General features: G+C 43.8%; 1 protein-coding gene and 1 pseudogene across 4 annotated transcripts in view; one reads left to right on the forward strand and one right to left on the reverse strand.

Moving 5' to 3' along the window:
* Positions 1 to 1,331: 1,331 nt before the first annotated feature.
* On the reverse strand, positions 1,332 to 9,028 carry LOC118003489 (annotated as a pseudogene).
* Positions 9,029 to 12,451: 3,423 nt separating this feature from the next.
* The window catches only part of STXBP6 (syntaxin binding protein 6), a 244,853-nt gene continuing 230,162 nt past the window's right edge, over positions 12,452 to 27,142 (forward strand). Inside the window, exons 1-2 of one of the 4 annotated variants that reach the window (XM_034994188.1) lie at positions 12,599 to 12,687; positions 13,072 to 13,231. The gene's annotated coding sequence lies outside the window, so the exon portion shown is untranslated. Of the gene's footprint in view, positions 12,688 to 12,772; positions 13,232 to 27,142 lie in introns of those variants that run through there. The other 3 variants (XM_034994192.1, XM_034994189.1, XM_034994193.1) reach the window with 3 other exon arrangements.

Consider the following 27,142-nt stretch of genomic DNA (forward strand, 5'->3'; position numbering starts at 1 on the left):
AAATAATTTGAAAAGTGGGAAAAATATATGAACAAGAATGTTCATGCAAGTGTTATTTATAATGGATATTTTAAAAGAAAACTAACCTGCAAACAAAATAAACATCCAAAGATAGGGGACTAGTTAACAAGTTATAGAGCGTATATTTTATTAAATACTAGCCAGTCATTACAAATGATTATGTAGCTCTATATTATCTTCATGGAGAGAAGTTACAACATAATAGTGATAAAAGCAGTTTACAGAACAGTATGCACAGTATGAATCCATTGTAATTAAATATATATAAAAATACACACAGGCACACATAGGAAAGAAGTTTTGTAAAAATAAACAATGCAATTTTAACAAATGTTATCTCTAGGTGGTGCATTTATGTAGGGGTTTTTTTTTATCCTGTTTGTTTATATGAACTTTTGAATTTTGCTACAATGATCATGGATTTCTTACATAATTTGAATGCAGAAAATATAAGCAATTTTTCTGATTCTAAATTCTAATATGAATTACCTAAAACCACTGCAGTGTTCTTTTTTTTTTTTTAAGATTTTATTTATTTATTTGCGAGAGAGAATGAGAGACAGGGAGCACGAGAGGGAGGAGGGTCAGAGGGAGAAGCAGACTCCCCGCTGAGCAGGGAGCCCGATGTGGGACTCAATCCCGGGACTCCAGGATCATGACCTGAGCCGAAGGCAGTCGCCCAACCGACTGAGCCACCCAGGCGCCCCCACTGCAGTGTTCTAAAAGACTATATAAACTGCAAAAATAATGAAGGTGGATAGGTGGATAGGTGGATAGGTGGATGGATGGATGGATGGAGAATTGATCGCAAATAATAGCATTATTGCAGCTCTGCTATTACTCACACAAAACCACCTTATTTAAGAATGTTTGTACTGGAAAGTTCTGCTAAAAATATTTTAAAATAAAATGGCTTTTTAATTTTGAATGACCTTTATTTTATTTTCAAATTCAATGTATTTTTATATAAGTTCTATTTTATAAAGATACATACAGTGAGCCCAATTTATTTCAAACTAAATGACATGGCTAAGTGATTTTGATGCTGTCCCTTTCAAAGCTTAGACTGGAAGATGATTAAGCTAGATAAGTAGCTTTTCTGTGCTTATGTTTATGCCATAATTCCTCTAAGTATATGTATTAGTCAGCTATTGCCACAATACTGCTGCATAACAAACTAGCCTAAAAGTTGATTGCTACAAGAACACACATTAAATGCTCATGGATCTGCAAGTGACTATGGCTCAGCAGATCAAGGCTAGTTTGGCTGGGAGGTTATGCCTCAGAAAGCAAGATGGCTGGACTTGGCTCTAGGCTTTGGATTGGGTTCGGGTCTCATCCATTGGTGCTTGTTTTGGGATTCGGGATAAAGTAGCAGCAGCTACCTGGGGCATGCTCGTCTCACGGCAGATCACTGGAGCATGAAAATCAAGCAAAATTATAGTATAGTATTCTACAGGATGAAAAATATCTGTCCAGTTTATTGGACAACTTTAGAGCAAGTCTATCTCCAAAACAACCAAAATCAGTTGGAACATTCTCCAAAAACAGAAGCTGGTTTACGACAAAAGAGAAGCAAGTCATAGAAAGGTGTACTTTTCCTCTTTGATCTGGGAGGTTCCTCTAGTAGATAAAAGGAGAAATGCAAGTTACACATGCTGTATTTAAGTCTCTTTGGGCAAAAATTAAGAGTCAAGGACATCACTAGAAAAATGCAATCATCCTTCCCTAAGAGCTCTCATCTCGGGCACCATGGCGCCTGCCATTATAAAACCCTTAAACACACCCTCACTTACTCTCTCCCATCTAGCCACCAGAGTTCTCCAACAGTCCCATATGCCCCTTTAATCCCCAGTGCTGCGTAGGTTATGTTGTGTCATCCATAACACAAATAGAAAGGATGACATATTTTCTTGAGACCTATCTGAATATGCCTGATGATACAGATAAGAGGAGGCAGAAAAGTCAGAATACAAGTGAGTAACATAGAGACCTATCCTGTCTCATGAGACATGCAGCATGGAAGGGACCTTGGACTAGTTCTGGTAAGCATAACAGAGTTGTAGAGGATTATAGAAGGTAATCTGCATGAATTTGAATTCTTGCCAAGGAGAATTTGTGCTTGAGGTGAGACTACTATCTAACAGTATAATTAAACCCTTGAGGTGGAAAGCTGGGGGAAGTGAATAGAGTCCTGCCAATTTTGCTGAGACCAGTCCTTTTGGAGGCTCCTTCCTCTTTCTCTTTTCCTATGCAAGAGCACCACAGGGTGATGATGCTCTGAGTCACTGTGAAGAAAATGAATTGTCAAGGTATTTAAGTGGAGGGTGGCGGTTTGTCCCCATCCTACCCCTCTGGGCCCCAAACTGGAAAGATATTAGTTCCTGTCCAAACCATCTCACTTCCTTTCTTTAGTTCCTGAATATAATATCGGGATATAAAAGAAAAAAAAAGGACTATCTTGTTCAGATACTTCCTGTCATCTTTGCCTCAGTGTATATCTGCCAAATTAAGACCAGCATTTGCCTGAGTAAGGTAGTTTGGGGTTTTTTTGTTTAAGTTTTTAGGAAAGGGACACTGTGGGCAAAACTCTATAAATAAACTTAAGGGAAGAAATAGATAATTTGTTATATAGGTCATGCAAAAACTCATATGAAGCAAACCATACATTCAATGTGGTGTTTATAAGGCAGGGACTTTGTGCATTTAGCAGCTGTGCTGTTAGTGGGGAGGGCTAGCCAGGTTTTAAAACTCTTGAAGGTTTAATCCTAGCCTGGAGATAAGAGAGTTATCTGGTTAATATTTAAGTTGACAATAAATAGAGAGATGCAAAAAAAAAAATGATTAACAAAGAGTTTGGGGATCAAAAAGGGGTAAATACATCATATGTACTATCCCGCTGTAATTAAGTCAACAAAAATAATCCGATGTTAACTAGGTTTTCATTATTAAATAAAGCTTAACCATTATAAAAAGTGATATACTTCTTTTTTTTTTATTTTTTATTGCTATGTTAATCACCATACATTACATCATTAGTTTTTGATGTAGTGTTCCATGATTCATTGTTTGTGCACAACACCCAGTGCTCCATGCAGAATGTGTACGTATCTTTATAAAATAGAACTTATATAAAAATACATTGAATTTGAAAATAAAATAAAGGTCATTCAAAATTAAAAAGCCATTTTATTTTAAAATATTTTTAGCAGGAGAACTTTCCAGTACAAACATTCTTAAATAAGGTGGTTTTGTGTGAGTAATAGCAGAGCTGCAATAATGCTATTATTTGCGATCAATTCTCCATCCATCCATCCATCCACCTATCCACCTATCCACCTTCATTATTTTTGCAGTTTATATAGTCTTTTAGAACACTGCAGTGGTTTTAGGTAATTCATATTAGAATTTAGAATCAGAAAAATTGCTTATATTTTCTGCATTCAATACCCATCACCAGGCTAACCCATCCTCCCACCCCCCTCCCCTCTAGAACCCTCAGTTTGTTTTTCAGAGTCCATCAAAAGTGATATACTTCTAAGACTGCCACCTGAATAAGACAACTATTTCTTATCCATTGGGGCACACCATCTTGCCTGACCTCTCAGCAGTATTCAACACAGTTGATCACACCTTCCTTCTTAAAATACTATTTTCTTTGTTCCAGAATTACCCAACAAATCTCCAGCCTGGAAGTCACCTGTGATAGCTCTTCCTCCTCAAGATCTCTTAATGCTGTAGCTCCTTGGGAGTGAAAATGGGCTTTTCCCCCCTTGACATTCTGTGCTCCTTCTATACACCAGCATCAAATATCATCTGAACACCAATGGCTCCCAAATATCTAATTTCCAACCAGATCTATTTTCTGATCTATTTTTCCAAACCTGTACACTATCTATTTGACTATTCCACTTGGTTCTCTGACAAGATCTCAATCTCATGTCCAAAATGGATTTGTTAGTTTTCTTTCCTAAATTTTCAACTATATGAAATATGCAAGTGACATCGCCATTTACCCAGCGGTTTAAGGAAGCAAATAAGGACTGTAGTTAGTTTCCATCCTTACTCCCAATCTGTTAGTAAACTTCATTTTTCTCACCTCCAGCACATAGTTTAATCTGTCACCTTTTCCTCATCTTCCCAGTTGTAACTCTTATCTAAGCCACTTTCATCTCTCTCACCCAGACTGTTACAATAGTCTCCAAAGTGTTTTCCTTTCCTCTACTCTTGATTTATTTCCACCCATTCCCCACATAGTGCAAAGTGATCTTAAAATATAAGCACGTCCCTGACACCCCTCCACTTGAGGAACTACAATGGGATTAATAAAATAAATCCTGAAGGCATCGCATGAACCTATTCCTCAGGGCACACCATTCGCCTCTCACGAATTATGCTCCAATCACTCTGGTCCTTCTTCCACTTCAGTGATGGCATCAAACCCTCTCCCCACATCTGGGTTTCTGCTCCTCTGTTCCTGCTGTTTCCACCTAGAACGCTCTCCCCCAGACTTCCCTCACTAACTCTGGTTCGTCCTTTACTTCCCCAGAGTTTCCTTGACAAATATCCTTTTCCCCAAACCAGCTTAGGTTCCCTTATTATATACTAACCTCTTACTTCATGGTATGAATCACAGTTTCTAACTATATATAAATTTGTTTAATATCTTTTTCCTGCATCAGACTCTGAGGTCACTATGTCAGGAATCATATTTGTCATTTTCAAACTTCTGCATCCCCAGTGTCTAGAATAGTGCTGGGCATATGATTAGTTTCAATAAAACTTACACAATTTCATGGATTAAATTTTTTAAAAATGAAGTTGGTTTCATAAACAGTCTCCAGGTAGTTATCCCATTTATTGTTTATAAAAGGTACACAATATTTCATCAAATATGACTAAATTATTATTAAGCATGACCAGATTCATGTGATTAATTAATTAAATAGGACCAAAAAAATTAAATTATGACCAGATTATTATTAAATATGACCATATTAATAAATATGACCAAACCATTTCCTGTTTGCTGAGAAATATTACCCATTTTTGCTATTACAATTAATGTTGCTATGATAGAGCTCTTTCCTTAAAAGAAATTCACAGAGGTGGAAACCATAGGGCTATAGTTTCTGAATATTCCCCCCCCACGGGATCATCAATTTTTCTTGGAAAACATTATAACACATGACAGTACCCCCAAAATGACTGATCTTGAATAATGTAGTCATACTTTTTAATGCTTATCAAAGAAAACATACCTACTCTATATGAACTCCAGTCCTACAACAAAGTCTCCCCATGAGGATCATATACTCATTTTATGAGTCACAACAGTATTGACACTAGTAAAGTCTAATTTCTTATAAGTCCTAGGAACATTTCCCATTATATTTTATGTGTGGTAAAATTATAATGACACCAGGATGTTTCTCAGGAAGACATATTTATTCTGAATATGACATCATAAATCTCATCTAGAGTCAAGGCTTTTAATTGACTCAGCTATCAATTAAGTAATAAAATGACTTGTTCTTTGAACTTGTAACTTGCAACTAGAAACTCATTGCCTTTATCCAAGGATGAATTATGAAAACTTGAATTAGAAACATGAAATATTTTTCAGTAAGATTTCTAAAAAAAAAAAAAAAAATGAATCTGAAAAAGGATTTTCAAAAATACCTTTTTTCTTTAGAAAAAAATGAATATATTATCAAGTGGGAATAGACATAGGACAGAAAGTGGGCAAAGAGGTAGTCCGTTCAGAGCCCACAGCATCCTTAAAGCCAGGGATCAAGGCTCTAGCAAACAGAATTGTGATTTTATTCTAGAAAGAGGTCTGTTTTGGACCAGGTCTAAATGAGGAGTGCTGTGATGGGGTGGGTCTGAATCTGATCTGGTCCAGTTAGCTTCTGGACAACTGGGACATTTCCGTGTCCAGTGTATTGGGGCTCTTTAAAGATGAACGTAACATGGTTCCCGGGTTCCTGTTTCAAGCAGGCTCAAGCCCATCCCTGGGGCTGCACTCAATTTTTCAGAGGCAATTACTTCATGAACGTAGCTGTTTCTGAGCAGGTCCTTTGGGCCTAAAGAGCTTCGGGGGACAGAGTAGCAGGAGCTTCTTTCCCTGTGGCTATCTTGGGAGGGCGATGGGACCAGAACATACAGAAGAGAAGGAGCTGCTGTGTGTCACAGAGGAGCCCCCTCCAGCTCAGATATGAATGGATTGCATCATTCTCTCCTCTAAACTAGCAGCACAGAAGCTGGGGGAGAGAGAGCAGCTCCATGTGGTCACTGACTTGCTTGTGTTCTGGCAGAATAAAGGACTCTCTGTTAGCTCAAAGCCTAGCCGCTTTGCTGGATCTTGGTGGAGACAGTCACTTTAAACCAAAAACAGGTCTTTCGAAAACATTGCTGAAATAAAGGAAGGAGTCATTAGGATGGTTCAGTCTAACAGACTCCGAACTTAATACAACAAACCCAAGTTTGAGTTAAGGGGGAGTTCCTGCTGCAGGATTGTGTGTGTATATACACACCATCTTAGTGTATATATATATTTTTTTCTGCTGAATACTACTCTTCAAGACTTTTAATTCATGCAAGTCAAGAGAAAAGAGAAGAAGAGTCATACTTGGCTATTTGTGATAGAAATTCAGAACTAGTCACTGTTTAGATTTATCTGTATAATGTCTTACTAAATCGAGTCCTAAGTTCATAAATACAAATGCTGAAATCTTTAAAGTATTAATCTATCCCCTCCCCCCTGCCTTTTCTTTGGAAATATAGTAATAGGTGAAAACACACTAGGATATCTGGACAGGAGAAGGTAAACCAATTTTAAAGCATTTTCTATGTATGTTAAATTGTTTTTTGTGAAAACAGGAATGCTATACTGCATCTGGGGAGATAAAATATGATTGCTTGTAGCAGAGGCCATGCTTCTAAGAAACAGCTCAGACTGGAAACTCAAAACACATTCTGGGTTTCCCCCGCCCATTTTTCTTGCAGGTACCAAGATGCGTGGTCAGGAGATGAAAGCAGTATTTATTCAGCACTTGCTGTGGGTCAGGTACTGTGCCATGTACATTACACATGTGTGCCCTTTTAATCCTCCAATGAATACCATACATAGATGGTAATATGAGACAAGAAATCTGGTATCTAGAGAAGTTGTAGACTTTGCCCGAGGTTATATAGCAAGAAGGAGATGAAACAGGTTCAAACCCAAATCTGTCTAAAACCAAGCCCTTGCCCTTTCTACCATGGCATGCTGCTGAACATCAGATTGTTTTATGTTTCTTGCTGAGGACAGTTTGCTTCCTCATGGCAGATATTCTTATTAGATGTTAAGTTACATCTAAAGTCCATGGGGTTAGTGACTGGTTAAACTTAAAGACCTCTAAGATCCCTCCCAAACGTTCACCTTCCCTCCCACTGCTGTGCCTTTGCACATGCTGTTTTTAAATTCTGCTTGAAATTCTCTTTGCTTTTTTTTTCCTTACTAATTACTTCATATTTCTCCTGCAGACCTCAGTTTGGGCATTATTTCTTCAAGAAAGTCTTCCTTTCCTTTGTCCACTATTTCTTTTTCTTTTTTTATTGTGCTTTACTTTACTGTGCTCCACAAGTAATGTGTTTTCTTACAAACTGAAGGTTTGGGGAAATAGCAAGAGAACTAGAATTAGAAGTGGAGCCTGAAGATGTGACTGAATTGCTACAATCTCATGATCAAACTTTAATGGATGAGGAGTTGCTTCCTCTGGATGAGCAAAGAAAGTGGTTTCTTGAGCTGGAATCTACTCCTGGTGAAGATGTTCCTTGCATGATGCCACCCTCTGGATCAATTAATTGCTACTTTGCACATTTCATCAATCAGGCATTGGGCAGCTGTCATTGTAGCCCCTCCTACAGCTACTGCGCAGTCAAATATCCCTTCCGTGGCTGGGCAGTCATAACCTAGCCCATATTCTACAGAGTCTGGATGATCGTCATCTCCTTCCTGGCTGAGCTTCTGGAGATGCTGCAGATAGGCATCAGCGTGGAAGGTGGTCATCTCTTCCACGGAGGCTACTTTGGGCTTATGTAGTCTCATTTGCTTATGCAGTGCATATGCATCAATCAAAGAATGTACCCTCGGGCCAGGGACATGCTGGCATACTTGGGACTGTAGATGTCAATGGGGCAGCGACTGCCCGCTGTCCACTGGGTCCTCCGTTTTCCAATTCCATCTGTTCTGGAGCCACGGTCTGGATTCAGCTTTTTTCAGACTCAACCCCGGCTCTGGTTCCTGTTCCTCTCCTCACTATTTCCATTATATACTTTTAATAGCCCATACCTTTGATTGTGAAAATTATCACAGATGCAATTTTATCCTTATGCAGGTGTTCAGAATAGCAGATTCTTTCTTTTTGGAGGTCAGCTATTTGTCTCCTATCCCCGATGATGCACCTGAATGGAGACAGCTGGTAACTGTTTGTTGATGGGCTTCTGAGTTAGGCATTGGATGAGGGAAATTGAAGATTTTTAAGACTCATTCCCTGCACTCAAGGAACTAACAATCTGATTGGAAACACATGGCTAATATATATTGATTAGTAAATTAGGGACAGAATGTGTACCATGGCAACTCAGTCAAAAAAGGAGGACTTCAATTATAAACCAGCTAGAATCCTGAACGAGTAAAACCATACACCAATACAAATTGTGTGCATAACAGAATAGGGTCCCTAGCATAAGCACCCAAAGCCCATTTCAATGCTGTGGGTCTCCCAGATCCCACCATATCATGTCACTAGAAGTGACAGGTTTCACTCCCAATTGATACATACATGCAACAGCCACAGACATAGCCCTAGCCTGGGGGTGATTCTGTTATTGCCAGGGTAACCATTAGGAATAGCAAAATAATATTGCCAATATTCCAGGGACTATGGCCAAGAAAAATGGCAGTGTCACATGGATCAACCTAAGAGTTGAGACTTCTTGAATTTCTTACCTGAAAACACATCATCAGAACAAAGAAACTGAAAAGCTGTTAGCTACATTGTGTAGAATTTAAAAAAAAATACAGACTTTACTAGTCTTGAAGACATTGATTGATGATGCTAAAAGTGATGGGCTGTTAAAAATAGTTACAATGCACAATTTCCTAGATCAAGCTGTCTTTGTCCATATCAGTTCATTCCATTTGTTATGTAGACAGCCCTTCCTTTTACAGCCCCGGGCAACCTAGGGCATCTAAATCTGTGGGTGTTTTAGGTTGAGGTTGACACTAGGCATTATAGGTTTCAGGAGAACTCTAGGGGAACGCAGTTTTTTTTCTTGTACCACTTAATGCTCAGAAGCAGGGTTTTGCCATGTGATCTGGTGTCCTTATGACCACGAGTATACTTGTGCCACAAGAGAAAACTGCTTTCATGATTCCCTTTTCTATTCCAGAATATAATTGTAATTTAAAAGTCTGTAATTTGGCACTTAGATGACCTATAAGGCATTTTTCAGTTTTACGGTTTCACGATTAGACATCAAGAGAAAAAAAAACCCTAACTATTCTTGCTCTCGTGTGTGGGATATTTCTGTAACCAGATGCAAAAAACTGGTAACAATGCTTCTTAGAAAGGGAAACTTTCTCTTTACTGAGACTTTTGGACTGAGCTTCTTTTTAATATGTATTATTTACTACCAATAATAAAAATTATTTAAAAAACAAACACAATAAAATTTAAGTAGACAAAGCATTTTACTTGGAAAAGAACATGTTTATATCCTGTTTATATCCTTTAGAAACGTTTATATCCTGTTCTTGTTCTTCACAATTTTATCATTATTGTGATTTTTTAGAAAAAATTCTTAGAGGGGTGTCTGAGTGGCTCAGTCAGTTAAGCGTCTGCCTTTGGCTCAGGTCATGATCCCAGGACCTTGGGATTGAGCCCCGAATCGGGCTCCCTGCTCAGCGGGAAGCCTACTTCTCCCTCTCCTCCCCACTTGTACTCTCTCACTGTCTCTCCTTCTCTCTCTCTCTCTCAAATAAATAAATAAAATCTTAAAAAAAAAAAAGAAAGAATTCTTAGGGTCTGTGGGAGGTAAACAGAGATTTGGATGATATAAATTGCTATATATTCTACAAATATTTGTAACTACCTGTTATGTGATAGGTCCAGGGCTAGGTACTTCCTCCTTTCCATAACTTCTGGAAGGCTTCTTGTGTAAACACCCAAGCATTCTTTTTCTTTGAGAGTTCTGCATGCATAAAATGCTTCCCATAGACAAGTGGTGGTTTGTTCTCCATGAATGTAGCAACCAAGGAACTCACCTGCTGTGACAGTGATCCAGGGCACGGGGTAAGTCCCAGGTGTCTCACTGAGGCAAAGACTGGACTGATGACCTGCAGGTGAGACAGAGGGAGCCGTACAGAGGCTGGGAGTCATTTTGAGTGACTGGCAGTAGGAACAAGTACAGAGATATCTTAATTCACAAAATTGTCCAATTACCCAAAAGCTGATTCCAAAGATTTGTCAACAGAATCCCGCACACAGTAAAAGGGCTTATTAAATCAAAGAAGCTTCCTGCTTAAGACAACTTTTGTAAAGCCGTAGAACTTCTTTGTTTATATTCTATTTCATATAGATATGTAGGTAAGAACAATGCTTTATATTTGCTTAAACTCTCAGTTTTCAAAGCCCTTAGGCAGACCTATTTGTCTGAATCCTCACAAAACCGCTATGAGAATCGTCAGACAATTTCACATATGAGGAAAAGGCAGCTTTGAGGTGGAGCCTCTTGCCCATGGAAACCCAGGTTTAGACCAGGACCTGGGAGTCCCACCTGTAGGCACTCAGAAAGCCCCACCACACGCCTCTCCAATTACAAGCAGAGTACATGTGACTTTGTTAGGGAAATGCGTCTGATTTTCATAAGACCACAACGGTGAAGGTGCCCTAGGTATCCCCATTTCTCCCATTCTTCCCCTCCAAACCACCTTCTTGGGTCTGTAGCAGCCCATCTTTCTAGAGCTGGGTCCGGATTATGTCACTCTCTTCCCCCAGCATCTTTGCTAGCAACTGAATGAAGTTCAGGCTCCAAAAATTGGCAGTCAAGTGCTCTGCCCCAGCCTCCATCCATTGCTCCAACCCCCTTTCCCATTTCAGTATGCTATTTCTTGCCCCTTACACTCTAAGCAGGTGTACTACCACATAGTACCCCAGCAGGGCACAGGCTAGGGTGAGGTGTGCCACAAAACTTAAGGGGATGTCAAGGAACTCAGAAACCATTATAAATATTTTGATGCAATATTTTAAAAATTAATGCAAAAAGTGCATGATGAAAAATATCAAAATTTAAAATAAAGACAGGGTCCAGTAGGTTTTTCCTTTTTCTTCAGACTCCAAAATGCCTCTGCAGGGCACTGTTAACTGATCCTGCAGTGACTTCCCCCTTGGATACTTTTATTAATGATGTTTCCCAAAAGTTAGTTCTCATTACCCCTTTCCACACCAGTAATTTCTATTCTCGAATGCCCCAGCACCTATCCCTAGCCCTCTTCTGTCTGGAAAATCCATTTCCCTTAGTAACTGGTAGGACTTTGATGGCCATCTGAATCATCTTGGATCCTTTCCAGTGCCTTCCTAAACCACAGTGGGCACTCAGCACCTCTTTGCTAAAAAAATGCAGAAATCACAATCCTCAAATTAGCTCTCTGTGGGGCCGAGCAGAGAAGGAACCCAGGTATATTTTGTTTGCTCCAGTGTTGTTAAAAACCTGTACTTGTTATCAAGATGTAAAAATCAGGATGTTTTCCATGAGAAAAAAAAAAAACGAACTTTCTGTCATTCCTTGAAAAATCAGAAAATCTAGCAAAGGTAGGCCTGAATTCTTCCATGACAGCACTGGGCGTTTAGAACAGTGTGCCTTTAGAGCCCTCTCCACCGCTCCGCGTCCTAGCTGGCTCACTTATTTGCATTACCTGCCAGGCCCCGTTAGCGCTTTGGGTTTGCAACCCCAGGCTTGAGTGCACTGGATAAAACCCATGTGCTTGATCCACTCGTTCTCTACTGTTAGAATAAATACTTCCTTGTCCTTTCAAACAATCTTGCAGAGAGACTCACAGGAGCAGCTTACCTTTCCAGCCCACAAACTTCTCACAACCCGTGAAACTTGCATTGCCCTCCGCACACGATTCCCCCCCCCCCCCACGGTGCTTGGCTCCAGGGCCCCCTCCCAGGCACTGGCCCGTCCCTCCCTCCCCCGCCCCACGTCCCGCGGTCCGGAGCCCGGGGCGGGTCCCCGGCTCCCAGCCGCAGCTCTCTGCCCCGGGCCAGGGCGCTCGGGCTCGCCCCCGGCAGCACTGGGCATGCTCAGAGGCGGCCGCGGGGGCAGGTTTGCTTCGCAGGCGCTCGCACTCGGCGGCGGGCGGGCGCGCGGCTGCAGCTGGAGCTCCAGCGCCCGGAGTTGGAGTTGCCGGGAGTTTCCCCCCCCCGACCCCTCCCTCTGGGCGCGCGGCAGCGGGAGTCGGCGCGGGAGCCGCGAGCGGCGGCGAGCCAGCGCCCGGGCGGGCCGAGCCTTGTCCGGAGCTCGGAGCCCCGCGCGGGACAGCCCCCGGGGAGGAGCCTCACCGGCTGGGACGCGTGCCGCGCACTGGCACTGCCCGGGCACCAGCCGGGCTGCACGGTAGGGCCGGGGCGTGGGGCGCCGGGCGGGCGAGGCAGAGGCCAGGCCGGGGTTGGGGGTGGGGGGAGATGCGGCTGCAGCAGCCGCGGCGGTCAGGGCGCCCCGCGCTCGGTCCGATGCGGGTGGCCGGGGCAGCGATCCCGTTGCGGGGCCAGAGGAGTAGGCAGGCGCCCAGAGATACGCGTTCAAGTTGGCGGGCGGCGGGAGAGGGGGCTGCGCGCCCAGGCGCAGCTGCTTTGTGCGCGCAGTGAGGGACTCGGTCCCTGGTTCTCCCCAGACCTGGGACCCGGTGTGCGGGAAGGGTTGGGCAAGCCGCGGAGCGGAGCAGTTTCCTCCGAGAAAGTTGAGGATGGAGCCCTTCTTTCCGCACTGTCCCCGCGGTAGGATGAGTCCCGAGGGTGCCGCCCCGAGGTCCCAGTGTGGAGGAGCCGAGTGGGTCGCTGCGCCCCTGGGCTGAGTTCCTCACCCCTGGCTGAAATCCGCGAATCACCAGATCTTCGCTTCCGTGGCGTCTTCTAGGAAAATCATTCCTGCCAAAACTGAGGTAGGCTGTCCGGGCGGCACGGCTCCCTACCTTCAGGGCGTGTAGCTGGGCGCTGCCCCCTCCCCAACCTCCGACGTGGTCAAGGGCGCGGGGTTTCGAGTTAGCGCGAGTAGCGCGGGTCGGAATCGAGCCCCACGCACATGGGGCAACATGTCTGGGGTAGGCGGATGGTACAGTTTCTCCTCCAGCCTTTCCTCAGGTTTACAGCACCCCGCCAACCCCATCCTGTTCATCTTCGCAGAGGACAGGACTTGAAGGGAAGGACCAGGTGGAGAGTTTGAGTTGACATTCTGCTCCTTAGGAGAGGGTGCCTGGATTGTATCTACCTTGGGCTCTGGCCCCAGGACTTCATAACGAGTCCTCTCTTTTATTATTCTTCCTCAGACACTGGGTGGGAAAGAATAGGGCCAGTGGGTCCACCAGAATGTCCTCCTCACCCCTCGGGCTCCTAACATCGCGTTGCAGGCTACCCCAGGACCCTGGAACTGGCATTGTGCAGATTGCCGGGGTGTGGAGGACGCTGCTGGTTTCTTCTAGCTCCACTTTTTTCACTTCTTGTTTTGAGTTTTGGGGTTTTGCCTGCACACAAGTCAGAGCTGCGCTGTCATAACCCTGGGGGGGGAGGGGGGGAGGCGGCTAGTGGTGGTGGAGGAGCTTCAGCCAGGCAGTGAGCCGCTGTTCGCCTCAGAGGCTGCTAGTGGGAATTGGTCCAGAAATGATTATGCAGGCTAGAAATATGCCTCTCTTTCTCTCCTTTTTTTTTCTTTTTTGGCTGAACACCTTGGCTGTTGGGTTTGTGTGTTAAGTTCTTAAAGGGGCACCTACACACTGCTCCAGTGCCATGCTTTAGGGGCTCACCATTTCTGCTGTATGTTTCTCTTTTTGCTTTTTCCTTGGGGTTAATCTGCTTTGGGGCAGATTTCCAGCTGTGGAAATCACATGGCGTGGGTACACAGGTTCTAGAGTCAGACCTGAGGTCAAGTTTTAGCTTGATAGCTGACAGACAAGTAGGCACTCTGAACTTCAGTTTCCTCTTCTATCAAATGGGGACGCTAGGGGCCTTATCTCCTTTCATTGCAGGATTGTTTGAGACTTGGGTGAGATAATAGAAATGAAGGTTCTAAGAAAACTTGAAAGCACCGTTCAGGTCTTATTGTGGCTGTGCTCTTTACTCAGTTTTTCTGAATTAATGAATTCTTTTAATTATACCAAGACACCTAACTCTTCTCCCCTCTACCCACTCCTCACCAAGAGGCTTAGTTGCTCAGGTCTTTGGAAATAGCTGTGTATCTTTTTTTTTCTTTTCCTAAAATCCACCTCTCTTGATTTTAAGGATTGAGGCTCGAGCTCTCATATTTATCTGAGGGAAGAAGCATGATGTAGATTAGGAGAGCTCCAGGGTTGCCTTACCAATGTTCAGAGTCCTGGGCCCCAGAATTGGCATGTCAGCTAGACCCCTGTGAAGACACCTAAGGCTGATGAGTCAGCAGACCCTGGGCTGGAGCTCTGACTTGGTCTCCAACAGTGACCTTGAACTAAGGACTCAACCCCTCATCAGTCTGAGATTAAGAGCCAATAGTCACCAGAGACAAGAATGGGTGGGATTTCCTCTCACTCAGCTAGTAAGGGTTTTATCGGGCTCCTGAGCCTCCCTGGTGCTGCATCTTCCCTAATCCTAGGGCAGGGATTCTCAAGCGTGAGCATCAGAGTCAACTGGAGGGCTTGTTAGAACAAAGATTGCTGGCCTGCGCTGGCAGAGTCTCTGATTCTTTAGGTCTAGGGTGGAGGTAGGGGGGCCCAAGAATTTGTATCTCTAACTAGTTCCAGGTGATGCCAGTGCTGCTAAGTCCAGGGACCATGCCAATAAAATCACTGACTTATGGCAGGGAGGGCTGTGTGTGAGAGAGAGAAAGAGGTGAGGTTTGTTCTGAAATGCAATTATTTTAATACTTCAGGTAAGACAGGGTGTTTTGGAACTTACCTAAAACACTATATTTCCAGTACCTGTGTCCACTTACCATTGTCCAGTTTTGCAATTCTGATTGCTCTTCAAATGAATGCATTTTACCCACACAGAAATCACACACTGTAAAATCCTCAGTCCCTGGTTACTAGGTGACTCCTGAGTAGACTGAGATTGGTGACCCCAATATTTATAAATCCAACAACTACCCTCTTCCTTTCTTTGGGGATCTCAGACATTTGTGTGGAGGGGATGCATAAAGTTAGGGCAGCTTGAACCTTAAGATTGGAGAGCAGGTCGAATAAGCAGGTGTTAAAAAAAAAAAAAAAGCCCTGGCAATGTGGTGCCTTCTCTGAATGAACGGCTTACCCAGACCTGGCGGGGTGGGGGAAGGTGAGGTATACTCTATGACAGATGTTCTGTGGTGGTCAGACCTGGCAGAGGCCTTCCCTTCCTCTGTCGAATGGTGGTGTTGTCCGTGACTGAGATCCTCTCTCACTCTGAGGGGGAGGAAGGCTGACTTTCAGGACAGCCGTGCAGTATCAGCCTCTCGGTATCATTTCGCTGATAATCAAGCACTGTTTGGCACAACCCAATCTTAAGCTCTTCTCCTTGTCCCCCAAGCTAGCGTGCTGGGCTGTGAGCCCACCATGACTAGTTGTGGCCTTGAACTTTAACTTCTTTGTATCAGAGAGGCCTTGGGAGGGAGCCTGCTTGAGTTGGGAGGGCTCCTGAGATGACATCCTACAGAAAAAATAAGGTTTATGTAGCACCCAAATGACTAGGTGTAAGAGGAGATGAACACTTTAATAAGTTCTTGTGTTGCCTTGCCAAACGGAATCCCGGCTGACCGCATGCTTTATCTTAGCTCTCCATTTGTGCTTTGTTCTAGTTTTAATATGATTAGCACTAGAAAGACCTATCAGTAAAATCAGAGACCTATTCAAAAACTCAAGTGTACCATTTAGTGTTTTAGTAGATAAAACTGCAAGGCCCCTGCCTGTCTTTCTGATGGTAATCAGCACACAGTGAAGAAACACCTTCCGGTTATAATTCTTCAGATTCACTAGCTAATTTAAATGGTTTCTTCTACTTAACATGAGTAGGGAACGTTTCTATTTTAAAATTCTTTCCCATAACTTGATGTTTATATTTTGGGTGTTACCCCTACTTTTCCCTGCTAAGCTTGCCTTTCCAGTGTGGGGGAGGCTTCTTTCCTTATCTCTGTCATTAGCTTTTCTTAGCACATGACCACTTGGTATCTTCGCTCCCTTGGGTAAGTCTGTTGTGAGACTGTCCTTACGATACCTTATTTCTCTTTGGTCCTTGGATGGTTCTGGGTCAGAGAGAGTCACAGCCCATTCCGGGAACACTGTTCTCCACCACCTTCCTAGAGCGTGCTTAAACTAAAACTTGGGTTGTATGGTGCTAACGCAATTCTAAAATACATTTTTTTCCTCCACATTTTATCATTTTCCAATTTCAGAAATCTGGATGGGTCTTCAAAATTATGAACACTTTTAATGTGTGTTTTTTTCTTTTTCTGTAAACTGACATGGAAATAGAGTGACTTCCAATTGACAATATTCTAAAACAAAGCAAATTTGATTCCTTATGCAGGTAGAAAATATGGTTTCCACTCCATGCTGTCCAGCTGATAGAATTAAGCAACAATTGAATTAGCTTAGCAGTTTCCAGAGTACATCAGAAGAATCCTATTGGGGTGGTGGTTAATAGGTGTGCTCTTGAAAAGGGCAGATCAATGTGGAAGCGCTGCCTGTTATTTTTCCCTCTTAGAGATTCTCAACATGTGCATCATCATATCAAAGTCTCTGAGTTAAAAGTCTCAACAACAAAATCTTGGTTATATTTAACCAATTAAACGTTTCCCAGAATGCAACATTTTTGAGGTTATGTGTGGATCTTCTAATACTCCATTACCAAAGTAGCACATCCCAACAATTCTAATATGGTAATTAACATCAACTATGGGTGGGCTGGTTTCACCTAGTTTATCCCTATGATATAGGGGCATTCATTAAATAATGAATATCAATTGATTAATGGAGTCTCTAGGTGATTACTATATTTCAGGGTGGAGAGAAACCATTTTAAGCTGTGGTGGCGAAGAAAATCTCCATGGCGGGGATAAACTGTGAAAATGTAAATGATGGGTGGTTGTACTTTTGTAGAGAAGAGAAGGGGCGTTTTAGGTTGGTGGCATAATGGAGCAGGAGTATGAAGGCTTGTGCCTGTGCCTGAATGTAAATAATTTTCAGAGCACACAGGAAAAGGATCATGCCTCACACAGAGTGAGACTGAGTGAGTCTGTGTTGGTGGTCAAAGAACCTGTTGCTCTTTCTTGATTCTGTGAATTCACTGAAGTAGCCATGAGTTCTGGGGACCACAGAAGAGCTACTTGTGGAGAAAGAGGAGGGCCCAACACTCAGATTAAAAACAAGGAAGGGCACCTGGGAACAAAGAGAGACTCAAAGTGTTTCTAGGCCTTTAGGGGACAGCGGGTCCAAGTACAGAGGGAAGTCCCGCGGAAGAGTCTTGGGTATTTGGAAGAAGAGCTTTCCAGGAAGAGAGGGTGTGACTGGAGTTTCAAAAAATAGCATGAAGGGAGAAGTCTTACCACTCAGCGATTAAAAAGGCAACCCAATTTTAAAATGGGCAAAGCCTTTAAATAGACATTTCTTCAAAGAAGATATACAAATGGCAATAAGCGAATGAAAAGATGGTGGACGCCATTAGTCATTAGGGAAGTACAAATCAAAACCATGTATCACCTCACACCCATCAGGATGGTTGTGATCAAAAAGACATAGAAGAACAATTGTTGGTGAGGCTGTGGAAAAATGGGAACCCTCCTGCGTTACATTGGTGGTGGGAACGTAGTAGTGCAGCTGCTCTGGAAGACAGGCAGTTCCTCAAAATGTTAAACACAGAGGTACCTGAGGGCCAGTTTCAATCCTGCGCATATACCTAAGAGAACAGAAAACATGTTCACACAAACACCTGGACACAAATGTTCACAACAGCATTATTTGTAACAGCCAAAAGGTGGAAACAGCCCAGATGCCCACCCGCTGATGAATGGATAAACAAAGTGTGGGGTATCCATACAATGGAATACCAGTCGGCCATACAAAGGAATGAAGTTTGATTCATGCTACATGGATGAACCTTGAAAACATGCTATGTGGAAGAAGCCAGACACAAAGGGCCACTGTCGTATGATTCCATTTGTATGAAATGTCCAGAACAGGCAAATCCATAGTGACAGAAGGTACATTAGTGTTTTGCCGGGGCATGGGGGGGGAGGAATGGGGAGTGATTATTGATGGGTACAGATTTCCTTTTGGGGTGATGAAAAATGTTTCTGGAATTAGGTGATAATTACACAACTTTGTGAATACTCTACAAACTATTGAATTGGACGCTCTAAAAGGGTGAATTTTATGGGGTATGAATTCTATCACAATAAAAAAGCGAGAAGCCTGGAGTGAAAGGAGAATGGTAAGAAAAAAGTGGTCAGAGAGATCTAGGAATAGCGTATTCGTTTCAGGCCAGATTTTCTTTTTGGGGAAAAAAAAAATACCTAGATGATTCCTTTGTCCTTGCTTGTCTTGGGGTCTTTCTAGGGTTTTCCTGTGACTCTTTGATCCAAAGTCCTTCCGCTGAATTAAAAGCACTTTGTTCCAAGTGGCTCCTGAGTCAGTGGGATAGTTTTTGTGGCCTTGGGATCTTCAGATTGGAGTATGTTTCTGGACTTCCCTCCAGAGACGAATTCCGTATGTGGGCTTCCTTACTGTGAACCACCAAAGGGCACTAGGCTTAGCTTCTCCCTTAAGATTTGACTATGATAGATGTCTTAGTGTCATCTTCCAGTTCATTTGTGGTGCTCTGTCAAGACTGCCCTTAAAAAAAAAAAAATCTGTCTGGAGCATGGTTCAGGTGCTACTCGGCATTACACAGCATCAGTGTATTTGGATCCAAGAGTCATGATACTACAGGAGTTTTTAACACCACTGGAGCTGAGGCTGCCATCCCGCCAGCAGAGATGTTTCTTCCCTCTTCAGCACTGTGACATAGCTGGCCTTCTCGAACTCATGGGCACAAACACCCAGGGATCTTGTTAAAGTGCTGAGTCTGATTCCATGGGCCTGGTTTGGGGCCGGAGATCCTGCAGTTATAACAAGCTCCCACAGCCGTGGTTAGTGCTGGGCCATGGATCACTCTGAGTAGACACCGATGCAGTGTGGAGCAGATGGCTTTGGACTAAAACAGAGCTGAGTAGCTCTGAATAGTGGCTCTGCCACTAATTTGCTTGGGGCACTTGGGCAAGGTAAGTCACATCTGAGCTACAGCTTTCTTATCTGTAACATCAGAGTGAGAGACCTAGCTCACAGAAAAGTGCCTAACCTGATGGGCCTGGAACGCTGCCTGTTTGCTTTCTCCTTCCTTCAAGGGCTAAGAATTCCATGGTTAGGACTAAGGGAAAAGAATATATGGAAGAAAGCCAAGGGCTTCACGGAGGTTTTTGATTTGTGCGGATGGGGTTTGGGTGGGGAGAGGATGGAGGGGATGAAATATGAATCCTGGTCCTCAGGATTCATTTGCTTATTGGTTTTCAAATTACTGTAGCTTTGGTAAAGTCACTATGCTAGTCTCAGCTGAGTCCGGATAACTTTTAGGTGTTGAGTCTTTACTTGGCTTTGATGGAGTTGATTTGTCCTTTTTTTTTTTCTTTTTAAGATTTTATTTATTTGAGAGAGAGAGCACAAGTATTTTATTTTTTAAAAGATTCTATTTGTTTGAGAGCGAGAGAGCACAAGCAGGGGGAGTGGTAGAGGGAGCGGGAGAAGCAGACTCCCCACTGAGCAAGGAGCCCGACGTGGGACTCGATCCCAGGACCCCGGGATCATGACCTAAGCTGAAGGCAGATGCTTAACCGACTGAGACACCCAGGCACCCCAGTGTTGGTTTCTATTTGACCAGAAGGTCATCGCTGAGCTGCTTAGTTGGTGCTCCCATTCCTTAGTATGGTGGTCTCTGCCCATCCCTGCCTAGCTGCCTTCCCCCCACTCACTTAGTGACCTTTATCTCCTTCCCAGATGGTAGGAAATGAAGGGAGCTAAGATGCAAACCACTGCACTTCATGAGCAGCATGGGTGAAAGTTTCTGGGGATGAGGGTGAAAATATTTGCTTCATTGTTGACTTTAGAAAATCTAGGCGCTTCGTTAATTTGCCTTCCATGAGTCTGTTAACTCTGGAAAGTTTGGATTGAATTAAGTTAATGGGAAACAAGTGACGAGGAAGAAGTAGGAACCAAATGTTGGCACTGGCTGTAATTTTCCAACCTGGGGCCTGTGTTACTTGCCCTCACGGGGTCTCCGTTTCCTTGATGTTCCTGGGGACACCAGTAGCCCTGGCCGGCCTGGCTCACGGGGCTGGTTCTTGCGGCTGTCATGAGTAGGGCCTGTGAGGGCTTTCTGAGCTCTAAGAGGATGTCCCGTCACTCCCCAGTGCTGGCTGAGGTAGTGAGGTAGTGGGCATCTGCGTGGGGTTACACAGGTGAGTCGGGGCTTGCTAACTTCTGTTTCCATCTCCTTTATCATCATTTGAAGTGAGAGGAAATAAGAGATCGTGTTTGCATTTCAATTAAGTGGACAGATCCTTTTCACTTTCTGCTGGGAAAAAATAGACACGAATAGCTCCTAAGGTTTTAACAAAACCCCAAGTGCAGTAAATCAGCTAGTCTCCAAGCCTTCACAGCCTGCGATTCCTTGCGTTCCCTTGCATTCCCTACGATGGTAATTTATCCTGTGAGGCCCCATTTCACCCTCTTGTTTGACTGTTTTGTGGATTGACACGTGTGGATCTTTCATGCCCGATTTTGAAGAGAACGAGATTGTTCGCTTTGTTACAGTGCTGGGGCTAGGCATTGCACCAACATCAAATAATCAAAGACAAGATAATCAGGTTGAAGCCCAACACACTAGGCCTCACTGGCACTTACTGTCCTTCCAGAAGGTGGAGGTGGAGTGTTGCTCGGAAGTGGGAAAGATCCGATTTCTGAGGCGAGTGAGGGTGTGTGCTCTAATCTCGTTGCCTCTCATGACCATGGTGGGTAAGGAAGCTTGGTCAGAGAGGGTCTGCATCACCCAGCTCTCTGTTTTCAGACCGCCCGGGGAAAATGTTGCTTCACATGGTGTCAGGTGAAAGCCAGCAGTATCTAGTGGTTGAGAAGTTCCTATTATCCTTCAAGAATTTCATCTACCCTATAGATATCCTGCTGCTGAGGAGGAGCCAGGTATATAAAGCTGGGTGTTCCTGAATTAAGGCCTTTTAAAATTAAATCGTTACGCAACTATAACAATAGTTTAAAAACAACAACAACAACAACCCTACCCTAAAGGTAGATATTTGATGCTTATAAAAAGAGCCCAATGCTCATAAAATGGACGTATTTCCAAATTCATCCACATTGCCAACCACGTAGTCACTGATCTATCCAGTAGCTGATTTTTATCCACTGGGCTGTGAACTCCTCCCAAGGCTGGGATCTTCAGTTTTGTATCCCCGGGGCCTAGCATGTCTGACATCAATAGAAATAGACTGAGCTGGACAGCTGCTTTCTTCCGGGATTCCCCTCCACTGTGTAGTCCATTAGTTTTTCTGTCAGTCTCTTATTTTTAGTATTTAACATTTCCCTAGAGATTATTATGTGCTAACATAGTACACGATTCTAAGCACTTCACAAATACTGATTCCTTTTGTCTGCATGACCCACCCTCAGAGACGGGTACTGTTGGGTACTTACCCTTACTTTACAGTTGAAGAGTGTGTATCATTTCCAAATGTGGGCTGAAAAGTGCTGTTTATGATGGAAAGCTTATTACAGAGCAGTTCATGAGACAGCTGTGCGAACGGAAAGTGTAATAACTCATGTTGGCATTGAAAGGAAATTTCATGAATAGAGAACCTACGCTACTGGCCCCTAAAACTCTTAAAAGGAACCCCCCAGAGCTCCTCAAAATCTCCCTAACTCTCCGCAGGTTCTCCTGCTTCTCAACGGCGTCTGCTGTGGTATGTGATAATGTCCTGCCAGTTTATGGTCTACAGAGTGCCCTCCCTGGATTTTATCCAAGACTCATCATTACCCCACTGGTTTCTCTAGATGAGAGCAGTGAGGCCCAGGGAGTCAAACTCCCTCCGAGTCATGGGCTCACCCAGTTCGGGGCTGGGGGCAGGCACGGGTGAGGGGCAGGACCCGGTGCCTCTTTTTTTTTTTTTTTTTTTAAAGATTTTATTGTATTTATTAGAGAGACAGCGAGAGAGGGAACACAAGCAGGGGGAGTAGGAGAGGGAGAAGCAGGCTCCCCGCGGAGCAGGGAGCCCGATGCGGGGCTCGATCCCAGGACCCTGGGATCATGACCTGAGCCGAAGGCAGACGCTTAACGACTGAGTCACCCAGGCGCCCCATGGACCCGGTGCCTCTTGCTGTTCGCACTAGGCCCAAGCGCTCCCATACATTTATACTAAGGGACAATTGAATAAGTTTGCCCTGTTTGGCTTTGCACAGGAGGAGGCATTTAGATGGGTTTGCTTTAAAAAAAAGTGGGTTTTTGGGAACTTTATATACACACAGAAACCAGCACAGATTACACGGGTCCGATGTAGGGAATTTCCACCCCACGAACACATCCATTTAGTCTTAACACAGATGAAGAGAGAAAGTGCCACTAGCACCCCAGAATCTCTCCGTGGGCCAGCTGGTAACCTCCTCCTCCATGGTAGCCACTGTCCTGACTTCTAACACTATGGGTCACTTTTGCCAATTTTTAAATTTTGTATGAGAATGGTCATTTTTTTGTATTCTTTTGTGTCTGACTTCTTTCTCGCAATGTTGTGAGAGTCATGCCTATTGCTCATGGAGCAGAAGCTGGATTATATATTCTGTTGTATCAGTATACCACAGTTCTTAATTATGGACATTTGTGCTGTTTCCAGTTGGGGGCTGTTATAAAGCTGCTGTGAGCATTCATGTAGATAGGTCTTTTGGTGCACGTAGGTATGCATTGCTGGTATGTGCCTGTGGATATACTTGCTGGGTCTTGTGACAGGAGTACATTTAGCTTTAGTAGATACAGCCAAGAGATTTTCCAGTATGTCATCACTCAAATTTATAGCCCCATCTGGTGCGAAACAGGAGTTCCCTTTTTCCACGTTCTTGCCAATATATAATCTGAGTCAAAGTCATTTTCATTTTAGCTATTTCAGATGTTTGTGTAGAGGTCTCTTCTTACGGTTTCAGTTCGTATTTCCCATATCACCGCGTGAAGCTTAGTGTCTTTGCATGTGTATGCTGGTTGGATATCCTCTTTTGTGAAGTGCCTGTTCAGGTCTCTTGCCTGGTTTTCAATTGTGTAGTTTGTTTTACTTTTTTTTTTTTTTAAGATTTATTTATTTACTTAAAAGAGGGTGAGCGAGAGAGATAGCATGAGCAGGGGGAGGGGGAGAAGCAGACTCCCAGATGAGCAGGGAGCCCAATGCGGGATTCGATCCCAGGACCCTGGGATCATGACCTGAGCTGAAGGCAGTCGCTTGACTGACTCAGCCACCCAGGTACCCCTGTTTTACTTTTTAAAACAAAAAGAGATGGGCGCCTGGGTGGCTCAGTTGGTTAAGCGACTGCCTTCGGCTCAGGTCATGATCCTGGAGTCCCGGGATCGAGTCCCGCATCGGGCTCCCTGCTCGGCAGGGAGTCTGCTTCTCCCTCTGACCCTCCTCCCTCTCATGCTCTCTGTCTCTCATTCTCTCTGTCTCAAATAAATAAATAAAATCTTTAAAAACAAACAAACAAACAAACAAAAAAAAAAAACAAAAAGAGAGTTCCATAGAAACATCTATGAGACGTCCTTGAAATCTGTAGTAATGGGGGTCACCTGTTGGTGGTGTCTGATTGTTTTCTCCAACACAGTATCTGGAGAGTCCCCATTGTGGGAGTCACAGCTGGATGAGGTAGGATGAGGATATGAAGAGGCATAAAGCCCTTAGTGTGGAACTTGCTAAAAAGTTGTGACTCACGGCAATTGTAAAGTTGTGAGGTCACCTGAAAGCTTAAAGGTACTTAACCTATAAATGAATTTGGCTTTTATGGCAGTCACTGTGGATGATTGTACACCCAACTCCAGAAGTGTTGCTGAAAACATTTTTGGAATTGCTTCGAGTACCTTGTTTTGTCTATTTTTACTTTGTTTCAAAAATGCCCTTTGAGCCTGTATTTGATTTTGGGAAATAGCAGAAGACCTCCCAGAACCCAGTCCAGTGAATCAGGAGGGTGCTTCATAGGTTACTTAAAAACAAAACCTTATTTTTGAGGCTTACCTATAAGGGAGGAAGTTCCCTCCAGGGGTGAAGAAGGAAGATTTCGCAGGGAGAAGACACTGTACTAAGTGCCCCACTTTCACCATCTCTTCTCATCCTTACAGTAACCTAGGAGCTGCTTACTGCTCTTGAGTGTCCCCACCTTAGAGATGGAAAGTCAGAGATTTTAGAAAGAGAAAGAGAGCATGATTAGGAGTCAAACCTCGCTCTGTCTTACCCCAGGGCCACTGGCTTTGCTTTTCCTCACCCTACCTCCCCTCGGACAAAGTGTTAAAGGAACTTCAGAATGTTGCAGCCAGAAAAGCATGTGCTGATGGTGAAGGTCTGGTCCCCCCACCCCCCGTCCTTGTTATAGACCCCCAGGAACTGCCCCAGGGGACAGAAGTCAGTCAGGCTTCAGGGCACTTGTCCTTCCCAAACACAATCTCTGAGGCCCTGCTATTCATGGAAGAGGCTTCAGGCCTTTCAACGTTCTGGTTCTGGCGGGACAAGTCAGACCTGTAGGCCTCACTCTGCCTACTGTTCTTCCTGGCTGGCAAGCAGCCACCAGGAAATACTCCTTTTTTTTTTTTTTTTTAAGATTTTATTTATTTATTTGAAAGCGCGAGAATGAGCCAAGAGAGATAGCATGAGCATAGGGAGAGGGAGAAGCAGACCACCCGCTGAGCAGAGAGCCTGACATGGGGCTCGATCCCAGGACCCTGAGATCATGACCTGAGCCAGAGGCAGCTGCTTAACTGATTGAGCCACCCAGGCGCCCAGGAAACACTCTTAAGACAAGACATGTTGATGAATACTGTCAATGTTGGAAACCATATTTTGCATAGAATATAATCTTTTTCGAGAGGAGTACTTATATAAAATCTGACCAGTGGAGGCAGAATATTGCTGGGCTCTTTAATAGTCATTCATCCCTAATCTTAAAGTCATCCATTAGTGTTGTCTGAAACTGAGTAAGGTAATGCCTTTGGCATGTGGTGCAGACTTTCAGAAATGATCCCTGAAAAGAATACCCTGGGCAGACTGCTTTCTGATAGATCCTGGGGCAAACAGCTGCCCCTGAGATATGAGGGTCCTCGGAGAGCCATGGAATACACTTGGCCATCCCAGAGGCTTATTCTCACCCTTTCTGGCTCATGGACCCCAACAGGCTGGCCTTCTTCCACCAAGATTGGGAAATGTTGTCTAAAAGCTGAGTACCTAGAGGGGAGCCTGGGTGGTGCAGTTGGTTGAGCATCCGACTCTTCGTTTCAGCTCAGGTCGTGATCTCAGGGTTGTGAGATTGAGCCCCACGTCAGGCTCTGCACTTAGCATGGAGTCTGCTTGAGATTCTCTCCCTCTGCCCCTCCCCCCACTTGCATGCTCACATGCTCGCTCTCTCAAATAAATACATCTTTTTTTTTTTTAAAGATTTTTATTTATTTATTTATTTGAGAGAGAGAGAGAGAGAGAAACAGCATGAGAGGGGATAGGGTCAGAGGGAGAAGCAGGCTCCCTGCCGAGCCGGGAGCCCGATGCGGGACTCGATCCCAGGACTCCAGGATCATGACCTGAGGCGAAGGCAGTCGCTTAACCAACTGAGCCACCCAGGCGCCCTCAAATAAATACATCTTAAAGAAAAAAAAAACTGAACACATAGAAAGCAGAAGCTACAACTGATTTTTCTGGCTCAAAGCAGTGACAAAGAAGCTTCTGGACTTCTCTTGCAATAGCACAGTAGAATGGTTTCTTCATTTAGTGGCTTTCTTTATACCTAGCACCTATATCCTGCACAGCCTCAGTTTTCAGGACAAAGCCCTGGGTGATGGGTAACCAGATAACCAAATCATTTCCTATGCAGATTAGAAATTTATTTCATTTATATTCACACAACTTTCCCTGGATAAAATGAGGTGCCTGAGGGAAAAAAAAATGTGAGGCTATTTTAATGAAAACTTTCCCTGGTAAAATATTCATTTTCCTTCCACATTTAATTCCTGTAGAGGATTTCAGTGCAGGTGTGAAGAGCCAGGTGTTACTAAGGAGCAGTTGTCCCCAGTGGCTGTGAAGACCTACCTACTGGGGCCGCCTTCCCTGTTTTCTTAGCAGATTCCGTTATCCTGTATACGTGTGTAGTTTGTACATCTCAGATTTGGACTTGGCTGGTGGATGTCTGAATGTATTCACCTCCTGCCAAAAGAAAGAAGCTTATAAATAGTGCTTTGTATTCTGAGCTTTACAGTACACTGAGTAAACACAAGATATACATTGTGATGGGGGGTGGAGGGGGAAGAGCCACCCACATCCTTATTTTTTGAGTGGGTGTAACTAATGACTAGTTCCTGGATGTGTAACTAGGATGTAGGTCATGGTTCCACTGTCGTCTCTGGCAGGGCTACAGCAAGCACTGTCTCCTTATAGGTCACTGTGTTATCTTACAGGTACAAGTGTCTAGAGTTCTACTCTGAGAATTTTTCTACAGAGATTTTTTTTTTTTTTATAAGCCTCTGGGTTTGGGAGTAAGGAGCTCATTTCAGTGAATACCTGAGGCTTCCTTAATATATTAACCATA

Source organism: Mirounga leonina, unplaced genomic scaffold, assembly GCF_011800145.1.
Source record: "Mirounga leonina isolate KUSES-001 unplaced genomic scaffold, KU_Mleo_1.0 Mir_91, whole genome shotgun sequence".
Taxonomy (NCBI): Eukaryota; Metazoa; Chordata; class Mammalia; order Carnivora; family Phocidae; genus Mirounga; species Mirounga leonina.